Source organism: Saccopteryx leptura, chromosome 8 (assembly GCF_036850995.1).
Source record: "Saccopteryx leptura isolate mSacLep1 chromosome 8, mSacLep1_pri_phased_curated, whole genome shotgun sequence".
In the NCBI taxonomy this organism is placed as follows: domain Eukaryota; kingdom Metazoa; phylum Chordata; class Mammalia; order Chiroptera; family Emballonuridae; genus Saccopteryx; species Saccopteryx leptura.
The window spans coordinates 51,662,930-51,677,140 of record NC_089510.1 but is presented as its reverse complement, the minus strand read 5'-3'; the positions used below and the strand labels follow the sequence as shown (position 1 = coordinate 51,677,140).

At 42.2% G+C, this 14,211-nt stretch overlaps 1 protein-coding gene across 2 annotated transcripts in view; it reads left to right on the top strand.

Moving 5' to 3' along the window:
• The first annotated feature begins 495 nt into the window (after positions 1-495).
• The window catches only part of KPNA1 (karyopherin subunit alpha 1), an 82,215-nt gene continuing 68,499 nt past the window's right edge, over positions 496-14,211 (top strand). The window contains exon 1 of one of the 2 annotated variants that reach the window (XM_066347826.1): positions 496-603. The gene's annotated coding sequence lies outside the window, so the exon portion shown is untranslated. Of the gene's footprint in view, positions 674-14,211 lie in introns of both variants that reach the window. The other variant, XM_066347825.1, reaches the window with a different exon arrangement.

The window sequence follows — 14,211 nt, the reverse complement described above, 5'->3', positions numbered from 1 at the left end:
AAGGGGATGGGAGAGAACTAAAAAAAGGAGTAACTATTAGCTACCTCAAACGTGATGCATTGTGAATGGCTTAGACATGAGGCACTGACTTTTAACGCTTCTCTTATACTCCGTCAGCCTTCATTCATGCCGTCCTACATTCAATAAATGTGTATTTGGTACCAACGTTGTTAGAGACTACAGACAGAGGTGAGCGAGGATCCATCCGCCTGGAAGGGCTACGAAGAGAGGTTTGTAGACCTAACCTTCCAATTCAACCTAAGAAGCGCGATTTTATTGTCACCCCAGCACGACACCACGTCCTTTGCCATACAGCGAACCTTCTCAGCGAGATCTTCTCCCTCACCCACGACTCTTCAACTGGTTCGAGGATAACCATTGGTGCTGCCAGCGAAATACCACTGAAAAACTACATCTCCCTGCAGTCTCTACAGCAGAGCAGCGGAGTGACGTGCGCAGGCGCGTGGGCCGGCCCCCGCGCGCAGACGCACTGCGAACGCCGGCTGAGCTGGGTCTCGGTGCTGGGTGCGCGGCGTCGGACTGCGAGGCCTGGTGTGCGCCGCCGAGGTGCGAGTTGGCTGGTTGAGGCTGTGTGCGCGATAGGTACGGCGGGCCGGCGAGCGAGCTAGCGGCGCACCCAACAGTGGCACCGGGAACGGTGGCCGTTAGCCTGGTGAGTGCGGGAGCCCCGCGGCCCCGGCCCCTCCCCCTCCCGCCGGCGGATCCGGCAGTCCTCGGCGGGACCCGGGAGAGGTCCCGGGGCAAGGGCCGGCTCCCGCCGTGCTTGACCTCGGGTTCCCGGGCCCGGGCGTTCGCGGCGGGTCTGTGCGTCACGAGCCCGGCTGTCCTAACGGCCGCGCGACTGGCGGAGGGGAGGGTGGGGGTGGGGTTCGCTGGTGTGATCGCCGTAGGGAACGCGCCGGTTGAGGCGGGGCGGGGCGGCGGGGCTGGAAGCGGCGCCGAGGCTGCGGGGCGCCCGGGCGGCGGGGCGGAGAGGAGGCTCCGCGACCCGGCGCGAGCGGGTGGGGGGCGGCGGTGGGCAGCGCGGAGTGCTGTGACCGAGGCGGGAAACAGCGTGTGGGGGGCGGGGGGGGGGGCGGAGTGTAAAAACCCTGACCCGGGCGCGAGGGACCGTCTCGGGAATTCGCAAGTTACGGCCCGAGCGGGAGCCGGTGATTTGGAGGGAGATGGGGCGGTGGAGGCCGACGGGGGTGGAGACGGACGGCTGCAGTTTACCGATGTCATAACAACGTGGGCCTGGAGCGGCTGACAGGGGTGTGGTAATTATAGGAATGACAGGATTTCGTCTGCACGCTGCGTGTGTTCCGTAGTGATTCGAGGGAATCGGCGAAGTCTCAAGCTCAGAATGGGAAGAGAAAAGGGAAGGATGATCGGAATCAGGGAAGTCCTCGTGAAGGAATGTTTTAGGTTTGAATGAAAGTATTTAATGTTCCACTTTTAAGAGGGAGATGTCACAGTCACTGGTTTTTAAGGTTTACATTTAGCATATACAATTTGAAGTGTTTTTTATAAAACATACTGTTAGATAATATTTTTCAATCCTTGTTTTCCTGTAATAATCTCTTCAACAATATTTCTTAGCAGTAGATGAGTAAGTGATTTTTCCTCCCTATTGTTGCTTCAGGTATCATGCTCGACATTGTTTTTTCCTTAATATGTTTTTGCATTTGTAATATTTTGAAAGTAATTCACAAGTTATCCCCCCTACATTTTAAAGATTGAAGAGATAAAAATCTTAACTTTTCAAAGGAAAGTGAGAATGAACTCTTGTATTTTTACTATAATAATTATTCTAGGAAGGGAATGTTTTATGTGTAATACCTGATTTTAAGATTTAGGACTAGCGTGAAAGTAAAGGAATTAACATGTATTGAGGTCCTTTGCTAACTAATGTATATTAAAACATTTAATGCTTACAGTAACTCTGAAGTAGATATTCTATTAATTTTTACTGTTCTACAGATTTGAAGGTTAGTAACTTAGGTAAAGTCATCCAATTCCTGTTGGAACCAGCTTTAAGAACCCAAAGTTACTGCCATTCTAAGAATTATTTCTCCTCTTTCATATTTCTTGGTTTTGTTTTCTATATTTAATCTATTCATTCAGCAAATACTTACTGAGTGATCGTGTGCCTCAAGACTGGGTATATAGACATGATGAAGACACTCTTTCTGTCCTCATGGAATTTATAGTGTAGTGGGCAAGACAAATGTTGAATATAAATACTATGTGACATTTTATCTGCCATTAAAATTTAGCAGAAACTGTAAAGTACTAAATAAATAGCAAAGGAAGTTCAAATAGAATAAACAACCTAGTCCGTGAGTTTACAGTCTAATAGGGAAACAAAACATAACATTTATAAAAACCTAGAGTAAATTAAATGGCAGAAATAAATGCCTCACCCAAGGTCAGTATACTTGCATTTTGTTACTTTAGGTCCTCATAGAAGTTTCGTCAAATCATAGAAGAGCTATGATTTAATATTATGCACCTAGATCTTTAGGATTGTATATAAGAAAAAGCAACATGAAAAAAATTTATTGCTAAGACACTATTTCTAATTTATTCATTAATTTTAGTAAAGTAGAGACCTTAGAGATGATTTTTTAAAGACCCCAGTGATAGGCCTTTTTCTTTTCCTATTTTTTATTTTTAACAAGTGATTGCTTTTACCTAGATCATTTGTATTTTGTAAGCCATCCTGTTTCTCTTTATACTTTGGCTGTCAGGAAGCTCAGAGATGGGTCCAGTTTTTGTAATTTTTCTTAATCTCAGCGGTGTTAAAATTATACCACAGGCCCTGGCCGGTTGGCTCAGCGGTGGAGCGTCGGCCTGGCGTGCGGGGGACCCGGGTTCGATTCCCGGCCAGGGCACATAGGAGAGGCGCCCATTTTCTTCTCCACCCCCCCTCCTTCCTCTCTGTCTCTCTCTTCCCCTCCCGCAGCCGAGGCTCCATTGGAGCGAGGATGGCCGGGCGCTGGGGATGGCTCCTTGGCCTCTGCCCTGGGCGCGCTGGAGTGACTCTGGTCGCGGCAGAGCCACTCCCCGGAGGGGCAGAGCATCGCCCCCTGGTGGGCAGAGCGTCCGCCCCTGGTGGGCATGCTGGGTGGATCCCGGTCGGGGGCATGCGGGAGTCTGTCTGACTGTCTCTCCCCGTTTCCAGCTTCAGAAAGATACAAAAAGGAAAAAAATTAAAAAAAAAAAAATTATCCCACATAGTCTGGAATTGCTTTCAATCAGCGGTTCTCAACCTGTGGGTCGCAACCCATCGGAAATACATATTTTATTTAAAAATGTATTGTATAATAAATATGTACTTTCCGATGGCTTTAGGCGACCCCTGTGTTTTGGTCATTCGACCCCCGCCGGGGTCGCGACCCACAGGTTGAGAACCGCTGCTTTCAATTGACTCAGCTGTTTTCTTTGTTCCCTATTGCTCTTGATTTTCTTTTTATCTTTTCTCTTTAATTTGAAAGTATGGATTACATCTTATTCTTTCAATTTATGGTGTTTTAGCATAGTGTTTGTTGAATTAATGATGCATTTTTGATGTTTGTGTTTTTATATCTGTCAGATTGTTTTTAGAAGTATGTATAAATACTTTGTAGAAAATCAGTTAAGACTTTTGGCCGTGCAAGTAAAGATAACTGACCCTAGTGATAAAGATAATTCACTATTACTCTGTTTTAAAGATCTCTACTTTGCAGGGTATTATGAATTCAGCCATAATAATGGAAGAAAACATTGGAGATGGTAAACTATTTAATTAGCTGATTGGGGTTGACTTCACTGTATTCTTATTTCAGGAGATGGCCCCAGGCCAAAGAGGGACCAGATAGGGCCTGCATTAGAAAAGTTTGAGGTCCTGTATTGAAAGACCAGGGATGAAGACTGATGGAACAGTACATTTTTCTTCTTTTTGTAAGAAGATGTTCCAATTCTACAGAACAGACCTAAGTGATAAAATGGTTCTGACCTAGTATGGTAGATTAATTAGGACAGTTCTGTGAAGCAGGCAGTAATCCAGAATGTGGATAATGGGGATAATCTCCTCCACATAACAAGAGTAGTGCTGCCCTTCATATACAAAGAAAATTCGGCTTACTCATCATCATTGATTTTCCAGTGTTAGGAGGGATATGTGCTGAATTGTCCATGGGTTTCTATACTCTGGTCAACAAAGCAGCTTCGGGTCAGAATGTGGGTTTGTAGCTAGGGAACAGAGAGACATGCAGAAAGTTGTAACATCAGTTTGTGGACTAAGCACTGCATCAGGTGCTTTCACTTAATAACCGTTGCAAAACCACTTTGAGGAGGTGGTTATGTGTGCAGGGTGGCTAGGTAACTTGCCCTACTTCACAGAGTAAGTGGTGGGGCTTGGATTCAAACATAGGGCTCTTTGGACTGTGTTCACATCAGTTATTAAAGCTTGATTTTGTTTTGGTTTGCAGTCCACTGTCTCCAGCAAAACAAACTAGGTGTAGTTTGTTTAGCATCATGAAATGATGTGAAGATTTAATTTATAAAAGCTGAAAGGCTAGTCATGTTTTTTGCTTTATTGCTACTTAAAAAATATAGTTTTTAAAAATTAGAATAATATCTGGGGTCCTGGCCAGTTGACTCAGTGGTAGAGCATCAGCCCGGTTTGGTTCCTGGTCAGGGCACACAGGAGAAGTGCCCATCTGCTTCTCCACCCCTCCCCCTCTTCTTTCTCTGTCTCTCTCTTCCCCTTCTGCAGGCAAGGCTCCACTGGAGCAGGTTGGCCTGGGCGCTGAGGATGGCTCCATCGCCTCACCTTAGGGCTAAAATGGCTCCACTTGCAGCCAAGCAATGGCCTCAGATGGGCAGAGCATCACCCCCTAGTGGGCTTGCTGGGTGGATCCCAGTCAGGCACATACAGGAGTTTTTGTCTCTCTGCCTCCCTGCTTCTAACTTGAGAAAAATACAAAAAAAATAAAAATAAAAAAATAAAAATCTGAAAGCAATGGTTGCCAGTCCTAGCCTCTAAACATTAGAGGTTCCCATTTTCTTTCTTTTAGTTGTTTCCTCTTTCATATTTACAAGTAATTTCTTTCTATTGCTATTCTTGATACAGCAGTTTTGAATATTATCAGTTGACTTTTCTGCCTCTCTGTACTGCCTTTCCCATCGTCCCAATATAGTTATCACAGGTGTTTATTAAGATAATATTCAGTCTGTTTATAGTATTACAACTTAAAATATTCACAGCTGAATCATGTAGTGTATTATAAGGTCACTTATTTACTTAACCAGATTTTGTTGTCCCAGGAGTTGTTACTACTCCCACCTCTATCCACCTTCATTTCCTGAGACAGTTGTTCCACAACCCTCTATCCTTTTAATGCTGTCTGGACTGGTTACTTTCTAGGCCTACTTCGTAGTTGTTATCCTGGAATTTCTCTTTTTGTCACCCTTAAAATTCTCTTTACCCCAGGCCCTGGCCGGTTGGCTCAGCGGTAGAGTATCAGCCTAGCGTGCGGAGGACCCGGGTTCGATTCCCGGCCAGGGCACACAGGAGAAGCGCCCATTTGCTTCTCCACCCCTCCGCCGCGCTTTCCTCTCTGTCTCTCTCTTCCCCTCCCGCAGCCAAGGCTCCATTGGAGCAAAGATGGCCCGGGCGCTGGGGATGGCTCTGTGGCCTCTGCCTCAGGCGCTAGAGTGGCTCTGGTCGCAACATGGCGACGCCCAGGATGGGCAGAGCATCGCCCCATGGTGGGCGTGCCGGGTGGATCCCGGTCGGGCGCATGCGGGAGTCTGTCTGACTGTCTCTCCCTGTTTCCAGCTTCAGAAAAATGGAAAAAAAAAAAAAAATTCTCTTTGCCCCCTCTTTTATTGGATTTTTTAATTCTCATATTTTCTTAGCTTCTTGAGGAGGAATACTGGGAAGTAAAGACTTTCTGAGAGCTTGCACAATTGAGAAAAATCCTTATTCTGCCTCACTGGTGGTGGCGCAGTGGATAGAGCATTGGATGCTGAGGTCCCAGGTTCGAAATCCCAAGGTCACAGGCTTGAGTGTGGACTCATCTGGCTTGACCACAGGTTCACCACCTTGAGCATGGAGTCATCAAAATGATCCTATGGTCGCTGGCTTGAAGCCCAAGGTCACTGGCTTGAGCAAGGGGTCACTGGCTCGCCTTGAGTTCCCCATCAAGGTACGTATGAGAAGCAACTATGAGTTGATGCTTCCCATCTTTCTCCCTGCCTACATCTTTCTCTCTTAAAGAAAGAAAGAAAGGAAATGGAAGGCAAGGGAAGGGGGAGGGGAAGGGAGAAAAGAAAGAAATCTTTATTCTACCTTAACATTCTATAAGTAATTTGGCTGGGTACAAAATTCTGGGCCTAAAAATTTTGTAAGTCACAGCTCTATTGTTTTCAGCATTCTGGTGTTGCAGTTCAAGTCCAAAGCCATTCTGATTCTTTTTTTGAGAGAAAGGAAGAGATGAGGAAGAGTTCTACTTAGTTCTGCCATTGATTGCTTCTCATATGTGTCCTGTCTGGAGTTTGAACTGGTGACCTTGGGGGTTGAGCCAGCAACCCCAGGATTAAGATGGCAACTCCTAAATCAAGCCAGCAACCCCAGTGCTCTGGTGGATGCTCTATCCATTCTGCCACCTGCCAACACACTGATTCTTCTTTTTTATATGACCTATATCCTGTTGTTCCTCCAGTCTTTAAAAGCTTTTAAGATATTTTTAACCCCTTAATTCTATAATGATGTGCCTGGATGTGGGTCTTTTTTTCATTTAAGGGCATTCCATGGACCCTTACAATCTGGAAATTCATGCCTGTTAGTTCTGGGAAATTCCTTTCATTTTTTCTTAAGAAGAGGGGAGACAGAGAAACAGACTCCCACATGGACCCCAACTGGATCCACTGGGCAAGCCCCCTACTGGTGATGTTCTGCCCATCTATGGATGTTGCTCGGCAACTGAGCTATTTTTAGCACCTGAGGCACAGGTTCCTTAGAGCCAGCCATCCTCAGTGCTGGGAGCCAGCTCACTCAAACCAATCGAGGTATGGCTGTAGGAGGGGAAGAGTGAGAAAGTGAGAAGAGGGAGAAGGGTGGAGAAGCAGATGGTCGCTTCTCCTGTGTGCCTTGACTGGAAATCAAGCCCAGGACATCTACACATCAAGCTGACACTCTACTACTAAGCTGGCCAGGGAGGGCCTCCTTTCATTATTAATTTTTGACTCTCAGTAAAATAAGTTTGAGAATTGGTTATGCTTCTTAAGTCCTTGACACCTTTTGACAGACTTATCATTTTTGAACCCAACTTCTCTCACCCTTTCCAGAAAGCACCCACTCCATTCTGTTTGATACATTCCTGGGTTGCATATGAATTACTGTAAAATATGTAGAGGGTATGTGTATTTAGTTTATGTACAATCATGTGCCAGTTAATGACATTTCAGTCAATGATGTACTGCATATTACTACCATTGTTCCATAGGATAATAGAGCTGAAAAATTCCTGTCACCTAGTGACATGACATCTTAGCCCACATGTTTGTGGTGATGCTGGTCTAAACAAACCTACTGCTCTGCCAGTCATATAAAAGTATAGCACATGCAATTACAGTAGTAGGCTATACGATGTAGGTTTGTATAAGTGCACTCCAAGATGTTTGCACACGGTGAATCACTTAATATCACATTTCGCAGAAGGTATCCCCATTGTTAGGTGGCACATGACTGTCCAGTTGATCCTTGAGCAGCTCGGGTTGGAGAACCAACCACCGTGTATTACAAAATCCAAGTCTGACTTTTGACTCCCCCAAAACTTAGTTGTCCCTCAGTATTCTTGGGGGATTGGTTCTAGGACTTGTCCCCTTCCCTGTGGGTACCAAAATCCACGGATGCTCAAGTCCCCTGTATAAAGTGGAATAGATGGGTGCAGTGCATACATTTGGCCCTCTGCATCTACAGATTCCCAACCACGGATCAGAAATAATACCATTATTTATTGAAAGGAAATATATGTTAGTACCGTGATGGTGAACCTTTTTATAAAAACTGCCCACTTTTGCAGTGCTGGTCAACCTGGTCCCTCTTGCCTGAGCTGTCCAGCTTTCATAGTGGGGGGGGGGATAGCGGAGCAACCAAACGGCGCAGCGATTGGCCCACCGTGAAAGCTGGAACGCCCACTAGTGGGTGGGAGGGACCACGTTGACCAGCACTGCAAAAGTGGGCGGTTTTTATTAAAAGGTTCACCATCTAGTATAAGTGGACCTGTGCATTTCACACCTTGTTGTTCAAAGGTCAATTGTATTGTTACAGACCTTGTCCTGTTTCTTTTTTAATAACAGCATCGTTTTGCAGACCTTCTCTGGGTTTTTTTGCGTGTGTGTGTGTGTGTGTGTGTGTGTATAAAATGTAGAATTCCCTAGTGTACATCTACCGAATTTTACTTTTCATTTCCGAATGACTGATTGAAACCTGAGTTGCCTTACTTGCATCAACAAATATACTGGTAAATATATTCTTATTTGCCATCCTTATGTACCTGTGTGAGTAGTTCTTTGGGATATTCTCTTCCCAGGAGTGGGATTTCTGGTTCATAAAATTGAACTAGTTTATGTGCCTACTAGCAGTGCATTAAATTTCTTTTGCCCACATTTTTGTCAGTACTTGGTTTTATCCAACTTTCTAATTTTTGACAGTCTGATAGGTGTAAAGCAGTATCTCGTTTTAATTTACGTTGCCTGATTACTAATGAGTATGAGCATCTTTTGGACCCATTTAGGTTTTCCCTTTTGATAATTGTTTATTTTGTCCTTTGTCTATCTTTCTTTGGGTTTCCTGTCTTTATTTTTGGTTGGTAGAAGTTCCTTGTGTAGGTTAGGCTGGGATGGACTGTTGATTTTGGGCTTAGAAAATATTTTCTCTAGGTCTGTCATCCTGTTAATTTTGTCCATGTTGTGTTTTATTGAATGGATATTCTAAATTTGATGCATTGTGTCTTTGATAATCTCTTCCTCATCAATATATTGTTTTCTCCATTGGAGATTGTGTATTTGGATATTGGGATTCTTACACGTTATTCTTTTCATGTTCTTTTCTATTTTCCGTGTTTTAGTGTTTTTGTTCTGTTCCCTAAGAGATTTCTTCAGTGTTATCTTCCAGCCTTTCTATTGACATTTTAATTTCTATATATATTTTAAATTTCTCTGAGCTCATTCTTACATTTTAAATATAGATTTTATTTTTTAGAGGAGTTTTAGGTTCACAGCAAAACTGAATGGAAAGGGCAGAGTTCCCATCTACCCCCTATCCCCAACACGTAATCTCCCACCACCACCATTTGTATCAGGTGGTACATTTGTTGTAACTGAATCAACATTAACACATCATTGTCGCCCAAAGTCCATAGTTCACATTAGGGTTTATGCTTGGTGCTGTCCATTCTATGGATTTGGACAAATGTATAATGAGATATATCAGTCATTATAGTATCATACAGAGTGGTTTTACTGCCATGAAACTTCTCTGTGCTCTGCTGTTTGTTTATTCCTCCCACCCCTCAAACCTCTGACAAAGAACTGATCTTTTAACTGTCTCCATAGTTTTGCCTCTTCCAGAATGTCATATGATTGACTCGTACTCATATGCTTTTGAAAAAGCTGTTAATGTGACAAGTATAATACACTTGTCCTTCCCAAAAAGAGGGGAGTGGAGGGTATTATATGTAAATAGTCAATCTCATTTATGGATACTGATGTAGAAATTTTTAAGAAAACATTAACAGGTAGAATTAAAAAGCATGATACACCATGACCAAGTGTGTTAATTCCAAGAATCAAGAATCATTCAATATTAAGAAGTCTATTAATAGCTCACATATTTAATAGGTCAAAGGAGATAAATGATTGGTTTAATAATTGCCAGAAAAGTCATTTCATGTAATGTAACACCTTTCAGGTTTTGACACTTTTAGTGTAAAGTATGTATGGATCAGTGGTATTTAGATTTTTTTTTTTTAACAGAGTCAGAGAGAGGGATAGATAGGGACAGACAGACAGGAATGGAGAGAGTTTAGAAGCATCAGTCATCAGTTTTTGTTGTGACACCTTAGTTGTTCATTGATTGCTTTCTCATATGTACTTTGACCGTTGGCCTTCAGCAAACCGAGTAACCCCTTGCTCGAGCCAGCAACCTTGGGTCCAAGCTGGTGAGCGTTGCACAAACCAGATGAGCCCACGCTCAAGCTGGCGACCTCACGGTCTCAAACCTGGGTCCTCCGCATCCCAGTGTGACGCTCTATCCACTGTGCCACCGCCTGGTTAGGTTAATTTTTTTTATAGTATCTCAAAACAGTACTGTGACATAATTAGAGTTCTCATACATTATTGGTAGGAATGCATGATGCTACAGCCACTTTGGAAAACAATTTGATAATTTCTTACTCAGTTAAACATATACAGGCAGTCTTCCCTAGGTTACAAATGAGAGGTTCTGTAGGTTTGTTCTTAAGTTGAATTTGCAGGTAAGTTGGAACAGGAACATTTACCTATTAAATGCAACTTAGATGTTTGTCTTAACATAATATTTTTTTTTACCTTTTAATGCATGTAAATATTTACACAGTTTGAAGCCTACAAAACTTACCTTGTTTGTAACCCAGGACTTCCTGTACTATTACTATATATGAGCCAACAGTTTTACTCCTAGGTCTTTACCCAGAAAAATGAAAATGATCACACAAAAACCTTATGTGGATGTTTATAGTGACTTACTATATTTCCCCATGTATAAGACGCTCCCATATATAAGACTCACCTTAATTTTGGGGCCTGAAATTTGAAAAAAAATTACATAAAGTTATTGAACTCAAGTTTTATTCATCATAAAATTCATACAACTCCTCATCACTGTCAAAGCTCCCATCCATTAGCTTGTCCTCATCTGATCACTGTCAGAGCTCCCATCCATTAGCTTGTCCTCATCTGTGTCTGAATGACTTATCACTGTCTTCATATATTGCCTTGTCCTCAGTTCCATCTATGGTATTTGAAATGCCATACTTCTTAAATGACTTGATAATCATTATATAAGACACACTCAGTTTTTAGAGCCCAAATTTTTAAAAAAGGGTATGTCTTATACATGGGGAAATACGGTATTCATAATCACCAAAAACTGTAAGCAACCTAAATGTCTAGCATCTGGTGAAAAAACAGATTGTGGGAAACAATGGAATAAATTCATTAAGATGAATGAATTACTGCTAGATCAACAACATGGATTTATCTTAGTTAATACCAAGTGAAAGAAGCCGTATTCAAAAGGCTACATACTTTATGATCCCATTTATTTGACATTCTGGAAAATGCAAACTGTAGGGACAGGAATTAGTGATTACCTGTGGTTGGGGGCAATAGATTTCCCAGAAGGGTATGTGACAGAACTTTTTTGTAGTGAATTAAGTGTTCTTTATCTTAATTGTGGCTGTGTTTACTTAAATGGTAAATTTTACTGTATGTAAATTGTACCTCAAAAAACCTGACCTTTAAAAACCACCCTAGTGTCATGTTTTATGGCAAACACTGGATATAGATCAAAATTACAATGAGATTAAAATGCCAACTCAAAGCTTTGTTGCTTAATGTTGTTCCTGAACTACTAGGTAATATATTTTAAGAAGGAAAGTGAAGTGGGATACAAACATTAAAATGAAAAAACACAAGTTACAATTTTTTAGAGATATTAAATATTAAAGTATCAGCTGAAAGTATTAGAATTCAGTAGCTGATTTAGTTCAAGGGTTGGCTTTAAAAAATTAATATATAGTAATGAGTAATATTCCTGTATACAAACAGTAGCAAATTAGAATATAATTGAAGGAAACTTCACATTTATCATTGTAACCAACAAAGTAAATGGAAACATATTTAGTGCTTGAATTAAATATTGTAAATATGTTGAGTTTCCTTTTGAATGTTATCTGAATATCAAAGGGCTCTTTTTTTTTCTTAAGACAGTAAAGATTATCTGGACCAAGTGTTCTCAAATATTTTGGTCTCAGAACTTCTTTACACTCTTAACTTATTGAAGACCCCAAAGAACTTTTGTTGTTTTTTTATATGTTAATATTTACTGTATTAGAAATTAAAATAAAAATTTAAAATACAGGAATATGCAGCACACATTATATTAGGCATAGGAATAACAAAGCCATTACATATGAAGCCTCTGGAAAACTCACTAGTGAAAGGGAAAAAAGCATGTAACATTTTAGTGTTGTGAAAGTAAAATAGATGTAGGCTCTGGCCAGTTGATTCAGTGGTAGAAGGTCGGCCTGGCGTGTGGGTGTCTTGTGTTTGATTCCTGGTCAGGGCACAAAGGAAAGGTACCCATCTGCTTCTCCACCCCTCTCCCCCTCACTTCTCTACTTCTCTGCCTCTCTCTCTCCCCCTTCTCCTTCCTCCCCTTCATGCAGCCATGGCTTGATTGAAGCGAGTTGTTGGCCCAGTGTGGGCACTAAGGATAGCTCAATTGCTGAGCCCTGGAGCAATGCCCCAGATGGGCGGGGCATTGCCCTCTAGTGGGCTTGCCAGGTGGATCCCAGTCAGGGTGCATGTGGGAGACTGTCTCTCTGCTTCCCATCCTTTCACTGAATAAAAAAAAGAAAATAGTTGTCATAAGATGCATATTTTCACATATTACTCTAGTGTCAAATATGGAAATGTTGCATCAGTCTGGATTAGTGATGGTGGTCATGGGAACTGACTGGTACACTCAGATTCACTAATAGATTTAAAAAAATTTTTTTGAAGACTTCATTTATTTTAGAGAGGAGAGACTGAGAAAGGCAGGGGCAGGGTGGAGCAGGAAACGGCAACTCCCATATGTGCCTTGACCAGGCAAGCCCAGAGTTTCAAACCAGTGACCTCAGCGTTCCAGGTCGATGCTTTATCCACTGAGCCACCACAGGTCAGGTGAGATTCACCAATAGATTTGTGTGATAGTTTAGCAGGAGTAGTCAATCTCTCTTTTTATTTATACTTTGGTTGCTCCGCTACCGCCCACCATGAAAGCTGGAACACCCACTAGTGGGCTGTAGTAGGGACCAGGTTGACTACCACTGGTTTAGAGGGTACTTTGACAATATTAAAATTTTAAGTGCATGTTTTTTTTACTTTGAGGTTCCATTGTTTAGAATTCATTAATGGATATAATTGCAAAATGTGTGCAAATACATGAAAGAATAAGTATTGATTAAGGCATTGTTTGTGATAGAAAAGAGGAGATAAGCTTCATTGTCTGATGTCTAGGGTCTGGTTATTATGATTTGGCTTGGCCCTGGCTGGTTGGCATAGTGGTAGAGCGTCAGTCTGGTGTGTGGAAGTCCTGGGTTTGATTCCTGTCCGGGGCACACAGGAGAAGCGCCTATCTGCTTCTTCACCCTTCCCCTCTCTTCTTTCTCTTTATCTCTCTCTTCCCCTCCCACAGCCAAGGCTCCATTGGAGCAAAGATGGCCCAGGTGCTGAGGATGGCTCTATGACCTCTGCCTCAGGCACCAGAATGGCTCTGGTTGCAACAGAGCAATGCCCGGATGGGCAGAACATCACACCCTAGTGGACTTGCCGGGTGGATCCCGGTCAGATGCATGTGGGAGTCTGTCTCTCTGCCTCCCTGCTTCTCACTTAAGACAAAAAATAAATAAAATAAAAAAGATTTGGCTCTGTAGGTGTTGATGTGGAAATGTTTGTCCAGAGTTGAAGAAAAGTGCAGAACTGTGTATAATTATCCCATCATGTATAATATTGTAAAAACCAAAAGAACACATGCATACTTGTATAGCCAATTTTGAAAAGATATACTGAGAACTTGATGGAGGCTTCCTTTAGATACCAGGGGAAGTACACTTTTATTTTTCTCTTCATACCCTTCCATATTTGGATTTTTTTATAAACTGAGAGCCTTTTTATAATTTAAAAAGAAAGAATATTTCAAAGTCAAAATTATACTGAATAGATGATAAAAATTGTTAGAGTGTTGGAGTCATTTGTGAGTTCTGAGATACCACAATTTAGCAGAAAAGGTAAGAAAGAAAAAGAAAACCAATAGGCCTGCCATTTTTCATGTTTGCATACTCCTTTTGAAGAACAGTAGTTTTAATCATAGAGATTTACTGTTGTTCCTCTTCAGTTGTATTTTCTAATGTC